Source organism: Bradysia coprophila, unplaced genomic scaffold, assembly GCF_014529535.1.
Source record: "Bradysia coprophila strain Holo2 unplaced genomic scaffold, BU_Bcop_v1 contig_151, whole genome shotgun sequence".
Lineage (NCBI taxonomy): Eukaryota > Metazoa > Arthropoda > Insecta > Diptera > Sciaridae > Bradysia > Bradysia coprophila.
In genome coordinates, this window is record NW_023503423.1 from 10,100,262 (window position 1) to 10,117,563 (window position 17,302).

Genomic DNA, 17,302 nt, shown 5'->3' on the forward strand with positions numbered 1-17,302 from the left:
CGTCTCTTATATACAGCCTTATATCAGTGAGGTATTTTATCGCAGTAGGCAAACATCTCTTTTTCTATTGAAATAATTTTGCTTGCGAAACCTTTATCTCTCTAGGGTAAATTTGTTTACTCTTATGTACAGCTGAATTTTTTTATAAAAATAATTTTGACAGATGAAGACTCAGGGTAGTATTCAAAAATTAAGGCGCATTTTTTTGAAAACCGAATTCCAAAAATTTTGATTGGAATATATTTATGAATATTTTAACTTACGTGAGTGTTAAGTTAGTGTATTTCACAAATACATCACATTAACTCAACAATTACATAATTTAAAAGAACAAAAACAATTTTTAATTTACACTTTATTTTGATTAACCAAATTTGAAAGTGACCGCCCCTTTACAGAATATACCACTGAAAAAATAAAGCGTTCTGATTGGCTGTTTGAAAAAGTGTGAAATGTCAAAATTATTTTTATAAAAAAATTCAGCTGTACACCGTATGCGATAAAATTAATTTTCAATTTCGTCGATAAAATAACAAGAGTGCCATAAGTATGCAAATAATTAACTATCAAAAACAGATTCATAGCTACTTAAAATTAATTATTCTGCAACTATTTTTGCGTAATCAACAAATACTAAGAAAAACAGTCAGAATCATGACCGTGTTTTTAGAACCCAGAATTTCTAACAGTGCAGTGACATATTTGACAGAATACACTGTCCAGTTTCAGTACCACTCATGCTTGAAGTGCGTTGCTTTATGCTCAAAACAAACGAGGCATTCAAAACGTGTTTTGGTCCTATTTTTCATGACGAAATTTTCGAAACTGTCAAATGAAGTTAGAACTTTTTCTATTCAAAATCGCGATTGCTGCATGTGTCAATGAAAACTAGGACCAAAACACGTTTTCAATGCCTCGTTTGTTTTGAGCATTATGTTATTACTGTATATTACAATTACAATATATTAAATCAAAATATATTTGTCTTTGAAATGTTAATTAACACGGAAACCAATAACGATTAAATTGTCTCTTCAGATGCTTTCACAATATAGGTATATGAATCTTCAAAATTTTGAAGCATTCTGTACCCATGGTACCCATTATTCACAACAATGTTGTTAAGAGCAATTGCACATTAAAGCCTTCCCTCAGAATTTAATACTTGTTGACATGATGACACTGTCGCTGGCTCTCAAATGAAGTTCAACTACTGTTTACGACGTTTTCCCATAATATTTCCTTCAGCTCTTTATGGTCTGCATATATTGCGTATATTCCACCGAGAAACGTTTACATATTCTGGAAACATTCAATACATAAATGAGCCCGGAGGACCGATTAAATTTAATAATTTAAATGTAATTAAATCGAATACAAAGCCTCATCACTTTGGTTCAGGGCCTATTTTAAGGAAATTAAATTTCCAAAAATTCTCAAATTTGTCCATCGTTTTTCGTCATTTCATCTAAAAACACAACAGATTGTATCGTAAATGTTGTTTTTACTGCCTTATTAGTTGTTTTTCATGTCTTTGAGCTTAACTGATTACTTCGGAATGAGATCTAACAGAAAACAAAATTTGGAAATTTTAAGAATTTTTGTGAAATTTGTGAAATTTTTGGAAATTAAATTCCTTAAAATAGGCCCTGCTTTGCTTTTCCGTTTAGTTTATGCCGTACGCTGCGGATTTTCAGTAGTGGGTAATATTTTACATATCTGAGTTTAGGCAGGTCTCAAAGGGAATTTTGTTTGTTTGTTTTGGGACCTCAGTATAGCAGCCTTGATTTTCACATACTGACAATTACATAATCAGGTATAACCTGTCCAAAAACCTTCAACCCAAGGACAACATAAACAACATTGCTAGCACAGAAAGGTTCTAAGAAACCCCGTGGGTGTTTTACCTAAGTAACTAAATAAACTTAAAAAATGCCAATGCCACTGTACTGTACTCGCAAGAGGAAAATTCCATGTTTAGTTCTGTCTGAGGCGGGTATCGAACTCAGGTCATTTTGATAGTTTTCTGCTTTATAGACATGAGGTTGACTCTATAAATATTTAGTCTAACAGAGTGAATTCCATCAAATTCAAGTGGAACAAATGTTGTAGAGGGACTCTATGATAAGTGACTTCGGCTTTCAATCCGATTAACAAACACACAACAAGCACCAATATAGAAAGGCCTTTTTCCACAAACTTTTCTAAGTTCCACATTTTTACAAGGAAAATATGTGAAAATTAGAAATTCTCAATAACAGTCTCTGCATTATAGTCTTTCACGTACAAAGAACTACTCGAACTACTTTAACTACGACTTGCACGTGCAAATGTGCATAATAGAACAATCAAAGAGAACAAACAATATTTTCAATCTCAAGCTTGCATCTTTTACGGTTACATATTTCTGTGGGATCGATGTTGGTTTCTGAAAGAAAAGTGGTTTTTGATTTTTGTGTGGCTAGTCGATTTATGAAAGTTAAAAGCGAAGAATTATAAATTGAAATAACACAAACAAGAAATGCCAAACAAACAAAGAAAGCAAATTGAAATTTATTTATATACCGAACAGAAGGGAAGTCGACATATTATGCATAACATCCCTATTTATGTTCATTGCTAGAATATATACACATAATAAAAACGAACCTTAGGTTTATGTAACAGTAGCTGCTGCTGTTTTATGAATATCGTTTGTATGGCACTCACTCGGCTTAACTAGACGAATTATTGGAAAATTTTCGGAACATTTTCGTTTGAAGGATGTCGAGTTGAAACGCAATCCTCGAATTAATTTAATTCATTACAATAACCTTCCAACAATTCATTGTTTAATTCGCAGTTCTTTATTAATTTCGGAACGGATTTGCCGAAGCGAATAAAAAAAAATATGAAAATATTCATCACAAAAGCTTCCATTGTACTTATAAAAGCTATCGGATATACCATTGCCGTTTAATACACAATTCGGTCGATGCCTTATATTCGACTCCTAAAATTTTAATACATTCAAAATCCTCAATGGAACATAATTGATTGTAGACATGAACGGTCTTCGGTATGGCACGTATTTCCTGTCCGACAAACATCGAGTCGGAATAAATGTAAAAATTTTGTCATTGTCGAAAGGCTACGGAATGTTAAGAAATAGATTTAAGGCAAACGTTAGTGTTGGTGAACTGACAAAAATCTGAGCGATTTTCATATTTTTTCGTCAAGACAATTACCTCAAGGAGGGTCTTATTTTAGGAATTAAATTTAATGAAATTCCTAAAATTTAAAAAAAAATTAAGATTTTTAAAATTTAAGGAATTTTTTAAAATTTAATTCTCGAAAATTCTTTAAATTTCTAGATATCCTCAAAATTCTTACCAATGCTATGATTCTCAAATTAATAAATTTAAAAGAATTTTCAGATTTTGTTAGAAAAATTCTTCAAATTCAAAAAAAGATCCTTCAAAAAAGTCCTAATAAAATGAACGCAAAATAAAATGACCGAGTCTGGATTCTGACAATGGAATTTCAATTGTCAAAAACCAGACTCGATCGTTTTATTTTGCTTTTACCTTATTCCCAGAAAGTCTCAAAATTCCCGAAAATTTCATTAAAAAGTTCCTAAAATGGATCCTGTTGTGGACTATTACCCGAGTCTCCCAGTCTAACAAAACTTAAAGATGAAAATTATAAAATAAAAAATTTATTCAGTTCACATTATGTGTGAACTTAACATTGGCTGAGTTCATAGCAAAACAAAATAGCTCAGGAAAACCATTTCATTTCGTTTATTTTTACAATTTGCTTTCCTTACGAAGTTTCCATACTACAACCGCGCCTCGGGCAGTAATGCCAAGAAGGAACATTCCATTCAATTCTCGTGATAAATTGAGGTATTTGTTGAGATAGGCGTATTGCGGCATCATAGAACCTTGTATTTAAAACAAGGTTTAAATTATGGTAATGCGCTGTCCGAAGTGCTTTATGACGATTAACATAATTAGTTTTCTAGATGAGAGGATTTTCCCCCCTATAATTTGTTAAGTCAAATTTTGTCCCGAAACATTGTCCGATTTAAATTCCAATTTTCTGATTTTTTTAAATAAATTTCCATTCGAAAATAAAATGGAAATGCACCTCACGTTGGTGTCGGAGACTTTAATTCAATTGAAAATTGTTTTAAATTGTGATACAATCTTCACAATGCATGCATGCAATACAAATTCAATATTCTGCGATTAATTTCTTTTTTTAGAGGATTTTTAAAATTGGTTTCGATTCGTAAAGTTTTCGTGTTTCCTGCTGATCTGAAATTGTAATTATTATTCAGCACATAAAGCTTCAATACATTTTTTTATGGTATGGACGGATACTGTAATTTTGTCGGAAAAGAACGCCATCACAAGGAAATCACGTACAATACTGCGCGCAACTACGGCCAAATAATTTCCAATCAAGACTACTTGTAGGCTAATATCTACAATTTATTTTTATAGCAAAGTAATCCATTAAATTTAGGTACGACCAAATGGGAAAAAAGGAGTTTTCTCAAATGTTACGTTTCGATTACTATAGATTTCATAACTCCATAATCATACTAGAGACTAGAGAGCATATTACTTTCACAGATGCCATGAATCGCTTCTAACGAGTGAATGAATATTGTTATTAATTCTGAACGATGACTTACAATTTGTTATGTAACTCTTGATGCTGTACACGAATCACTGTTCACTGACGATATCGAATTTCTCTCAAATCAACCGAATAATTTTGTTGTAAGGAACACCATCGCAATTTTTTTCCCTTATGTGAAAAATCCGTCCTCGAAAAATATTTCGGGTTCACACAAAGCATTATAACAAGGGTATTGTTATTTACATAGCTACGACGAAGAAATTTAACAGTTACGGCAAGCCCATAATCTTTAAAATTATTACACTTCGTTTGTTCTTGGTATCGCGTTGTGTTCGACACAAAATCTTTTACTTCAATAATTTTACCGTACGTTTTATTGAAGACGACCAATGAGATCCATTTATTATTTGTGTCACTGCTGTCGTTGACAGATAATTGACCCGCCTTTGAAAAATTGAAAGTTCGTGGAAAACATTGATCCGAGACGAGGCCGAGGTTAATCACTGGAAAAGTTGCAAATTTTCAAATATTCCCGAATTATTATACTTTAGACGCCGAAGATATCAGCATGATGAACGATGAAAAGTACGCTTTTCGGGCCTGAAATATGTAAAATGTAATGGATTTTAAAATCGTCAGGTAATGTACTCGAATAATAATACATCCTCGAATATATTTCAATTCTCAGTATATGAAACGTGCTGTTGAAAACATTCCACAAAATCAATTGAATGTAGTGTGTCGCCGATTCGAGTTTTCTTTTATATCACTTTTTATTGCAGAGCTATATAAATTCGATTTTTTGGATTGAAATTTTTATTTCCAAATAATTTTTCTGTTGACAACACAGTTAATAGCTAATAAAATAAATCATCGTAACAATGCGAAATCTTTTATATTTTCTGCTCCATTACGTTAAACCCAAGATAATTGAGAAAAAGAGTTTTGACGGTCTTATTATCAGCAGGTAACACTTACCAGCCCTTTTTGAGGCAGAATCTTATTTGCTACGCTAGGCTGCCACCTACAATTAATACATATACAGCTAACGAGCTCATCGCAATCAATTTCTCCCTTTATAGTCCAGGAATGCTTGTGTCGACCACTCGCTAAATTGTAGGGGATACAAAAGTATAGAACAAAAAATTCTCCGGAAAATGTAAAAGCGCTTTTCTACCCAGGAAAGCCGTTTAAATGAAAAACTTCAAAGTATTCCAAACTAAATATTTCCATAAATTGCTTTTGTTGTCATTGTTTTTTGGAAAGTATGGATCAATGCCGATATATTTTATGGATTTTTTTTGTAGGGTAGAACCGATGGAATCTGGTTCAAAATCTTACCAACACTTTCACCAACTTTCCTGTTAAATTTCCTCAAAGTTCCGTAGTTCTAAGAGAGAGGTCAATAAAGACGATAATTATTTTTAGAAAATGATCCCTGGTGAAGCACTTCACTTAGGAACCGTAAATTACAGATGTCTCTTATTAATCAAGAAAAAACTTGTAAATCCTCATTAGGTCCTGCGTCCCAGACTCTCGGGGATGGATGGTCATGGCCGGGTAAAATCAGAAGTACTTGAGTGTGGATCTCTAATGTGATGCGTCATTATGAAGTTTGAATAGCCAAAGCAAATGACATTTAAGTTGATGAATTTTCTGGGACACTTTTTTGTAAAGACCTTCTCGACCATTACTTTAATAAAATATTGGATACTTTCGAGAAAAATATTCCACTTTTAAGCTCGCTTTTAAGTTTTAAATATAAATCAATTTTCTGGGAGAAAAGTCCCGGATTTTTGTTTTGTTTAACTGTTTTTTATCCCCTTCAATCCGAGACGCAAGCATTCCTGGATTTATTAATTCAAAGAATTTTAATCAATTCTTTGTCGATGTAAAGCTAAGCTCTACACCATAGCATATCGTTATAATACAAGTGAAAAACAATTGCTGACACGGTTCTACCAGACCAAATAAAATATCGGAAGACAAATAGGTATTTATCTACCAAGATTCACATGAAGGAATTTTCTCTTACCAGATTTCACATTAACTCCTGGTTAAAGCAAGATTTTCATTTGTGAAAAAAAAACTTCATCATTTAAGATCAACGACTTCCCACACTCATTGGAGTGCGAGAAGTGCGCATTTCATGAAAAATAAGTATTCATGACGTCAAATGGATGCATGGAAAGATAAAAATTATAGTACGGAATTGCAAATTATTTGTAATATGATGTCAACAATATTCTTTTCTACGAACTGTAACCGATCCCGACACCAGTGACGCAAGTCCACAAAACAAAAATTGGAGTTATAGTTAGTTAGTTGTACTTGTATTCAGTAAACAAAGCGTTGCTACTATAAAGTAGAAACAATAGAAACTGAGCACGAAACATTCGGGTGTTGGGTCACCTGATTAATACCTGGTTTTATTCAAATGTACATAGTAAAATGAGGTTCCTATGCAATATGAATGTAAGACCGACTTACGTCACTTTATTTGACAGTGCCGCATATTTTTGCAAATTAAATCTGTTTCTATGAACTGAATTTTATTAAATTTACGGAAGCGAAATATTAAAAATTTACTATCTACCACCACGGTAACGAATCCCTATAATATTCGATTACTGCTTTATTTATACGCTTCTGATTTTATAAAAAATTGTTAAATTTTCATTATATTCCATTTTTATTTACTTAAACACATTTTGATAAAAATAATAAAAAATATCACGACCCACAGCGGAGCATAATGACATCATTTTATTTAAAATGAATTATTTTTCGTATGATTTAAATATTTATGAAAATATTACTCTCAAAGCAAAATATATTAAGGTAAAGTATCGTGGTTCGACAAGAATTTTGAAAATCTGAGTTTCAACTCGATTGTTTCCGTTTCTTGGAAGATATGTACGCGGAAATTGTTTTAGACTATGGGAACAATTAATTTTCTACGAAACTAGCCTTATTATGTTAATTTTAATGTTAATTTCAGTTAATTATTCAGGTTTTAATCGAATTCCGGCTTCGACATTTTGGATCGCGGTTCGACAGTATGGCAAAAATCGCGGTTCGACACGTCATGTTGTTAGGAGGGATTCTTTTGAAAATCCACCTATCAAAATCGGACCCATTTCGTCTGGGATGGATATATATATGGTTTGAAAGGTCTTTGCCAGTAGACCTCAAAAAAGGCCTCACACAGTCTCGAGCCACACCTGGTTGCTGGTGGAAGATCTCCGAAGTTGGAAAAATAGCGTTTTTTATCCGAAATTTTTAACTGTTATAAATGATCGTTCCGGGGGAGCGTGGGCTCGTTGGAAAGCTGAGCTTAAGTACTTTCAGGTCGTGCCTAGTTTGATTGGATTCATTGATATATTTTTGCAAAAATTTACAAGAAATTTTTTCAAAATATGTGTGAACTTTAGACAGGTCTGGGCTGGTACTGATGACACTTAATGTAAACCTAACATGCTAGTCGTAACATACATTGTCTAAGCTTTTCACTGATACCTCATATGCAGTGCTGGTGATTGCTGACATAACAGAATTTTATGTTAGTACAACCGCTACTCGTAAATCTCACCAGCACCGCAAATGAGGTATCAACGGAAAGCTTAGACAATGTACGTTACGACTAGCACTTAGGTTCACATTAACCGTCATCAGTACCAGCCCAGACCTGTTTAAAGTTCACACAGATTTTGAAAAAAACTTCTTGCAAATTTTTGGAAACATCTATCAATGAATCTAATCAAACTAGGCATGACCCGAAAGTACTTAAGCTCAGCTTTCCAACGAGCCCACTCTCACCCGGAACGATCATTTATAACGGCCAAAAAATTCGAATAAAAAACACTATTTTTCCAGCTTCGGAGATCTTCCGCCAGCAACCAGGTGTGGCTCGAGACTGTGTGAGGCCTGTTTTGAGGTCTACTGGCAAAGACCTTTCAAACCATGTATATATCTATACCAAACGAAATGGGTTCGATTTTGATAGGTGGATTTTCAAAAGAATCTCTCTAGAGGTTTCACAACAAAATATGAAAATCACAAATTGGTATGGAAAATGATAGTTATCACTTAGTTTGGGCTCAAAAACATTTACTATTGCGTTTTATAGGCTGAAAACTCACTTAAATCGCTTATTTTCATCAAAAATCAGCTTTCCATGCAAAATTCAAAGAATATCAACTTTCGATGAATTTTGTATACACAAACCAAATTTTCCTTGATTAAACTGTTCAGTACAAATAATTTCACTAATATCGACTCTTATAATGCAAAGAAACTAAAATTTTCCGATAAAATCGTGGAAGTTGAGTCACAACAATCACTGTCGAACCGCAATTTTTTCCGTGTCGAACCGCGAACCATATTTACTACACATAATTTCACATATAAATCACTTTTTACACTTGTTTTAGATTAAATTCATAAAAGTAAACATTATTAATGCTATAGTAATGTGATTCCCAAGTTCTTATGTTAATTAGTTGTTGAACAATCTTCAGCCAAAAATGACGAAAATTCATGCGAAAAAGTCACTGTTTCTTGTGTCAACATTTCGGGCAATTTAAAATATGAAAACACTTTCAATTTTGATTAGATTTTACTGATTCACTTCGAAAAACATTTAAATTAATTAGAAAAACTAGATTTTCCGGTAACTTATTTGGTTTTGTTGCACTTTTTCACATGCTAAAGATGCTCAACACGAAGTGTCGGAAAACGAACCGTTTTTGACATGTCGAACCGCGATACTTTACCTTATTTCATCAAACATATCGCAAAAAAATGTGAAAGCGATGAGGTGATGAACAATATGTAAATGCCAGTAGGGAAAAATCCAGATGTAATGTTGATGAAATGACCAATGAGTATCTAAAGGCTTCATGGTAATAACCCTTTTGAAATCTGCTAGACTGTCCTATTTCATTTCATACTTCATTCACACCTGACCATTTCAGTATCTATCAATTCTATCATACCAAAGCACCTAGCAGGCTAATAGAGATTTTTTGGTGTCAAATAGAGTAGTTTTTAGTACGAGTTGCCATTTACATTATATTAGACAGGAGTCGCCGTGAGTCAGTTACATAAAGAGTGTGGGTGACACTATTTACCCTGTAGTTATGAATAAGTCTCTAATTCCATCGCAAGAAAACAATAAGAAATGCAATTACAGCTAAATTAGCATAAAAATATCAGAAAAAAATCACATTTTGACCACTTTTGACTGTTCCTGGCCTAGACATGGCACATTTGCCACATTTCTTGGATGGAAATACTTTTTATGTGTGCCACAACAAAATTACCAATCAAATGTGGAAATGTGAAAAAATGTGATTCACAATGTGAACAAATGTGAAATGAGGTTTTGACCCTAAGGAAAGCTTTGTTTTACACAATAATACATATCGTCGTCGTCAGTCTGTTGGCAATACCAATACCAATATTACTTTTGCCTATTCGCATTAGTGTTCAATGTTTAGTAATTTTGGATTCCATTTTGACAAACAGTCCATTGTACAATTTACATTGTACTGTCTAGAAATATCTAATGAAAATATAAGTGATATTTCAGAGGACCAATGGAATTTGCTAAGTACTTCTGAATGTGTAGTCTATAGAACTACAGTTACCCAATTATATTATGACTACGGTTGTGGGATTCATTCCTTTTACATCCTACACACTTCCCACATTCAATTGAACCAACGAATTCAATTTCATTTTTGATTTTGTCGATTGGCACCATTGTCATACAAGTGGTTAGTTCTCATTATCTGCTTGTGGTGGCACCATATACTTTGCGTGTCCAAGCAGTTAAAGAAGTATTAGGTAGCGTCAATCAAAATTCTGAAAGAACAGTTTAGATCAAATCTGATTTGATCGCAAAGACAGTAAGCAATTTAGATGTTTTTTTTTGTGCATTATATGTATTTTACATGCTACATGCGTCGAAAACGGTACTTTTCATGTTTCACGCACTAATTTCGACTTCCAAAGCATGCAAAAACCACTCGGGATAAAAAGATGAAATGTCTTGTTTTCGCGTGTTTATTGACCTCGGCTACGCCTCGTATCATCAAAATTCACACGAAAACCATACTTTTCATCTTTGTATACCAAGTCATGTAAAATACTAATGCTTTTCTGATCTTTCAAACATGAGAAGGAAATTCGTGTGAAATGTAAAACGCTAATGAAATACATGAATGGAATGAATTGGATGAAAAAAACCAACAAAAACGGTAAAAACGTGTGTTGATTGTTGAGTTTAAATTGGACAAAATTCTAATCATAAGATGTTGTGCAACAAAATAGCGATCGGCTGTACCTCTACCGTTTTTGATATCCGCCTTCTTGGTAAATAACATATGCAAGATTCTTTTCATAACATTTTCATTGTTCATTTGTCAACAGATTGCGAAGTGACATTTCAGTAATTTTTAAGCTTTTCGTAATATCGCAAAAACTGCAGGTTATTTCATTATCTTTGGGAACACGGGTTCTCCATTTCAAATGAGTGATAGATCGTTGGATTCGTCTTTCAATTCTAGAGAAGTCGCATCTTTAATTTTTTCGATTAATTTTGTTTGTTTTCGGTGCAAAGTGTTCAAAAGTGAAGGCTTGTCAGAGGTCTCGTGAACAGTTTTTCAGCAATAACTCAAGAAAAAATTATTTAAAATCATTGTTATGCTGTACTAATGTCGGTCTTGGAAAGACGTACTACAGCTGGAGTGTATGCACTGGTTGGTGCAAGTACGCCTCCACAAGATTTATGACCAAAAATATAGTGTTCGCCTTCTCTGCAAAATTGATGTTTCACGGGACTGGCTGTGTAGTGTTCTAGCCTGCCTCACCCACTATCGTTTCACATATATAAGATCCCAGGTCTTCTGTGTGGCAAGCCTACAGAAACTACAAGTCTTCGGAAAAAGGAAAAAAGTAGATAAAAATGACTGCACTTCCAGACGCTGTTTCAGTAGCAGAGAGCCCCTAGAAAGAAAGTTAAAATTTTCAACTTTACAGTAACCTTTTTCCGAAGACTTGCAGGTTTTGTAGGCTTGCAACACAGAAGTACTGGGATCTTATATAGCAGTCTTTTTTTTCGCTTGTCAATAAAAAGAAATAAAACGGTAAAACGTTATTAGGTCCAAAAAAATGTGTTTGTCATAACTTTTGTGGAGGTATACTTGCACCAACCAGTGCATACACTCCACCTGTAGTACGTCTTTCCAAGACCGACATTAGTACAGCATAACAATGATTTTAAATAATTATTTCTTGAGTTATTGCTGAAAAACTGTTCACGAGACCTCTGACAAGCCTTCACTTTTGAACACTTTGCACCGAAAACAAACAAAATTAATCGAAAAAATTAAAGATGTGACTTCTCTAGAATTCAAAGAAGAATCCGACGACCTATCACTCATTTCAATTGGGGAACCCGTGTTCCCAAAGATAATGAAATAACCTGCAGTTTTTGCGATATTACGAAAAGCTTAAAAATTACTGAAATGTCACTTCGCAATCTGTTGACAAATGAACAATGAAAATGTTATGAAAAGAATCTTGCATATGTTATGTACCAAGAAGGCGGATATCAAAAACGGTAGAGGTACAGCCGATCGCTATTTTGTTGCACAACATCTTATGATTAGAATTTTGCTATTTTGTCCAATTTAAACTCAACAATCAACACACGTTTTTACCGTTTTTGTTGGTTTTTTTCATCCAATTCATTCCATTCATGTATTTCATTAGCGTTTTACATTTCACACGAATTTCCTTCTCATGTTTGAAAGATCAGAAAAGCATTAGTATTTTACATGACTTGGTATACAAAGATGAAAAGTATGGTTTTCGTGTGAATTTTGATGATACGAGGCGTAGCCGAGGTCAATAAACACGCGAAAACGAGACATTTCATCTTTTTATCCCGAGTGGTTTTTGCATGCTTTGGAAGTCGAAATTAGTGCGTGAAACATGAAAAGTACCGTTTTCGACGCATGTAGCATGTAAAATACATATAATGCACAAAAAAAACCTTCTAAATTGCTTACCGTCTTTGCGATCAAATCAGATTTGATCTAAACTGTTCTTTCATAATTTTGATTGACGCTACCTAGTACTTCTTTAACTGCTTGGACACGCAAAGTATATGGTGCCACCACAAGCAGATAATGAGAAATAACCACTTGGATGTCAATGGTGCCAATCGACAAAATCAAAAATGAAATTGAATTCGTTGGTTCAATTGAATGTGGGAAGTGTGTAGGATGTAAAAGGAATGAATCCTACAATCCCATAGTCATAATATAATTGAGTACCTGTAATCGTAATTCAAAACATTTCTATTTCTTAAATAGGACAATTTCTCAATGAAAATTTTAATGCGGCGACCATTCGGAAGCTGTACGGGAAGTTGCAACTCGAACAAATTCCTAAAGGAAAAGACGCAAAAAGTCGCACAATCGAAAGAATTTTGGTTGTACCGACAAATGGATTACCGCGATCGGAAACGGCGATCAAAATCAATGCATCGAAACGAAAAATAACTGGTACTTCTATGGAGGTTATTAAGAAAGACAAAATTAAGTTTTTCAAAGCTAATTGAAAACGATTCTAGGTCGCCGAATGGCTTCGAAACGGACTACTACAAAGTCCAACCTCAAACTGGTAGAACTTGGTATGACACCATTCATGAAAAGATTCGTATTCACGAATTGGGTCCTGTAACCACTGAGTATTTAAACTCATTGGTAGTTACACGGCAAATTAATGTTCGCGAAAACAAATGAATCTAATCCACAAAATGAAACAACTGAAACTTCAAATGGCACTGTACAAACAGAGACTGTCTTTGCTGATCCGGAATGGTATCAGTCTGTTTTACGAGTGAAAAACGAGGTGAATCTGTTGGACACCGTCCTGAAATTGGAATCTGTTAGTACTGTTAGTGTTTCGTGGTAAATTGAATCTGTGTATCGAAGACCTCAATTTGGTCAGTGAGTTTTCTTCGGGACGGCTGAATGAGAACTTGCGTGATTGTGAGAAAAGAATCAAAACGGTCAAAGATCTTTTTGAGAAAAAGTCTGATGAAACGCAGATGCAATTTGAAGGTAGCATCAAAGACGTTACCGAATTATATCAATTAAGGCCAGTGTCCAGTGCAATCATGGAAAGCGTAAAAATAATCTTGTCAGAATACGAGAACTACAAAACCGTCACTGGAGTCATCATTGACGAAAAAATCATTTCCGTATTCAAATCAGTAGTTCTCACCAAGCGATCCTTAGATCAGGATCAAGATGTGAACAGAGAAGAAAACAACAAAAAACGGAAAATTTAATGTTACAAATTTAACTTGTGTGATTGGAATTTAATTGTAACAATTTTGTTTTTGGATTTTTGGTTTAATTAAATTTGAACCAATCTGAATCTGAATTCCAATTATTTTCTTTATTTAATCCTATCAATGTAACAATCCAATTTAAACAACCATTCATTCGCCGGTAACGAGTAATTTCGCGCCGCGCGAGATTACACATATTATAGTGGAATTTCGCGCCCATACATTTTTCAATGGCTAACTTGATTTAGAGAATTTTTACGAGTACCTGGCGATAAATTGGCGGTAGTATCAGGCATATAAATTTTGGAGATGCGAATTTTATTCTAACACCCTAGAGCTTTGTATCAGGGATACCGGTATCCTTAGAAAGTGTGGATTTTCCTTTTACAAAACGTTAGGATACCGGTATCCCAACTGAGATACACGTATTTTGTATCAAGGATACCGGTATCACAACATAGAAAGTGTGGATTTTCCTTTTACAAAACGTTAGGATACCGGTATCCCAACTGAGATACACGTATTTTGTATCAAGGATACCGGTATCACAACATAGAAAGTGTGGATTTTCCTTTTACAAAACGTTAGGATACCGGTATACCAACTGAGATACACGTATTTTGTATCAAGGATACCGGTATCACAACATAGAAAGTGTGGATTTTCCTTTTACAAAACGTTAGGATACCGGTATACCAACTGAGATACACGTATTATGTATCAAGGATACCGGTATCCCGACATAGAACGTGTGGATTTTCAAATCAAAATCAAAATCCTTACTCAGAAAAAGTGGATTTTCCTTTTACAAAATGTTAGGATGCCTGCATCGCAACTGAGACGTTGCGAGATTCCTAACAGCAAGAAATTTCTACTACTTTAATAGTGTAATTTCGCGCCCATACGGCGCGAAATTACTACTAGCCCATTCGCCCGAAGGAGAATTGATCTCAAAATTGTTTTGAAGAATGTTTTCAAAATTGATCGAATGTGAAATACAAGGCAAAATCAAATATCAATTTTTATTCAAAAATACACTTCAAGAATTAACTTTTACAGAAATGTCACTTCTTTTGAAAACGAAAAAACCACTAACTAAAATGGAGCTTCCAAAAATTTTCTTTTTAACTTTTTTGTTTAAATCATAATTTAGGCCCCGAATAACTTCAGAAAGTAATGTAATAGTACATTACTGTACCAGTGCAGTAATTTGATATCAAATTATTTCACGTGTAAAGTATGGCGTTTTACTTTACGAGCGAGGGAAAGGGTCTTCACTAGTGAGGGAAAAGCCACATTACCTCACTAGTAAAGTAAAATTAGTTGTAAATTCCAATGTTTTCTGAATCATACCTAAGTTCACCAGTAATATTCGTCTAGCATAACAATCTAAAGAACATCAAGTTCAAATAAATCAAGTGACCTAGCTGCCCAACAGGTGGGACCTAGAAATATTTGTGAAATTTGCGAACTCGAAACCGGAAAATTTAATATGAATTAATTGACTCATGCCAAATGGCTCATCTGCTGGTTAAAGCAAAACAACTGCTGCTCATAATATAAATTTATTTATTTGTCTTGCATAGAATTTTCTCAACAGTTTCGCTTTCTGTTGCTAATTTTCATAAATCTGCCTTCAAATCGAAGGTTATTTTTAGATATTTTTTTTTCTTCTTCAAAACTGAAATTTCGTATAATTGCCGATATAATAATACAACACGCGTGCGGTATCTCTTATATTTATATTATAAACAAGCATTTGATTTATGTTTATTTCCTTTGGTGTTTAATAAAAATTCGATCGGAAAATATATTGATTTTAGAGAGCGTGTATCAACGGTGGAACACCGATGGGAATAAAAAATTCAATCATCTTGAAGCAAAGTATAAATTGAAAATTACTGGAATCCTCCCAGAACAAATTTCCACAGACCATGAAATAGGGTAAAACATCTAAATACGAGTACTCAAAATTCTCCTGCTCAGGAGGCTCGTAATTAAAAAAGTATTTCATGTCGTCATCTTTTGTTATCCATACCGATAATTTCACATAATTTCATTTTATTACCACAAATGAATTTTATAAATTACAGACAAAGTCAACCAAATATGTGACTAAGTTTGCTTCAGCTGTTTATCTGCTGATCCACAAATACAATTACACTACCTGCGCGTGCTTATATTGTTTTAACAAAATCATGCGCGTGCGTATGACTATGAAACATATAAAAAGATGTATAAGCAGTGTGTGTGTGGATCAGCTGGTCACAAACTTAGTAACTTAGCCTCAATCAAAATTTTCCGCAATGACCCCCGCAAAACGTAGGTACAATGGTTTTTCTCTAAGTGGTCATCAAAAGATTGTATTTTAGAAAGATTTTAGAACTATTATACAATTGAACAACCAAAATTTGTTACATACATAACCCGTATGTGGTACACTTACCCTACATAAATTAAATACTCGTTTAGCATTTCGATTATAGAATCGTTTTCAGTGTCGTGTTTGTGTTAAATGATAATGACTTAACACTAATTGAGAAATTTTTGAAAAAAAACAAAATAGAAATGTTATTTCACATCGCGTGGTAAATTTTGTGTTCCTTAAAATGATATACCGGAATATTTGTGCAAACAGATATTACAGAGAATGGTAGCATAGACACATTAATGGTTTTTTCTTTTCTTTATTACGTTCCACCTTGCTGTGCAGAAAACTAAAAGCACACGAATTTTCAGACGAATAGAAAATGCAGCTATATCACTTTTCCATTACTGAACGAACAAAATTTTATGCTCTGAACATAAAATTCTAAGTTATTTCAACAAACTTTGTACACTTAACATCTACTATTCTTACAATTTCTTTTCTGACAGTTTCCATGGTGAAGAACTTCTTTCGCCTTAATTTATCGTACATTTCTTTGAATTGAATGATGGCATCTGAATCGATTGGAGATTTTATAGTTTTCATTAAATCCGCATCAGCAAATGTTTTATTTGTCAGAGAAATGGCTGATTTCTATTGCATTGCCACCGTAGACGTTGTTCCGGATCTATAATCATTAGCACTGCAAACCATATAAATGATAAAACAACTGAAACTCTGAAATAAGAACGAGTGGAGTATATAGCACACGCTGTGATGTCAGGCCCGCACAGACCTACTGCATACGATGACGGGCATAGTCGCATAGCGTACGAGGCACAAAGTATCTTTGAAATAATAAAAAAAAACTGAAAGCCCTAGAGTCGCGGCCTGTCTAGGGACTGCTTAGGACCGATTAATTTTCCACTCCT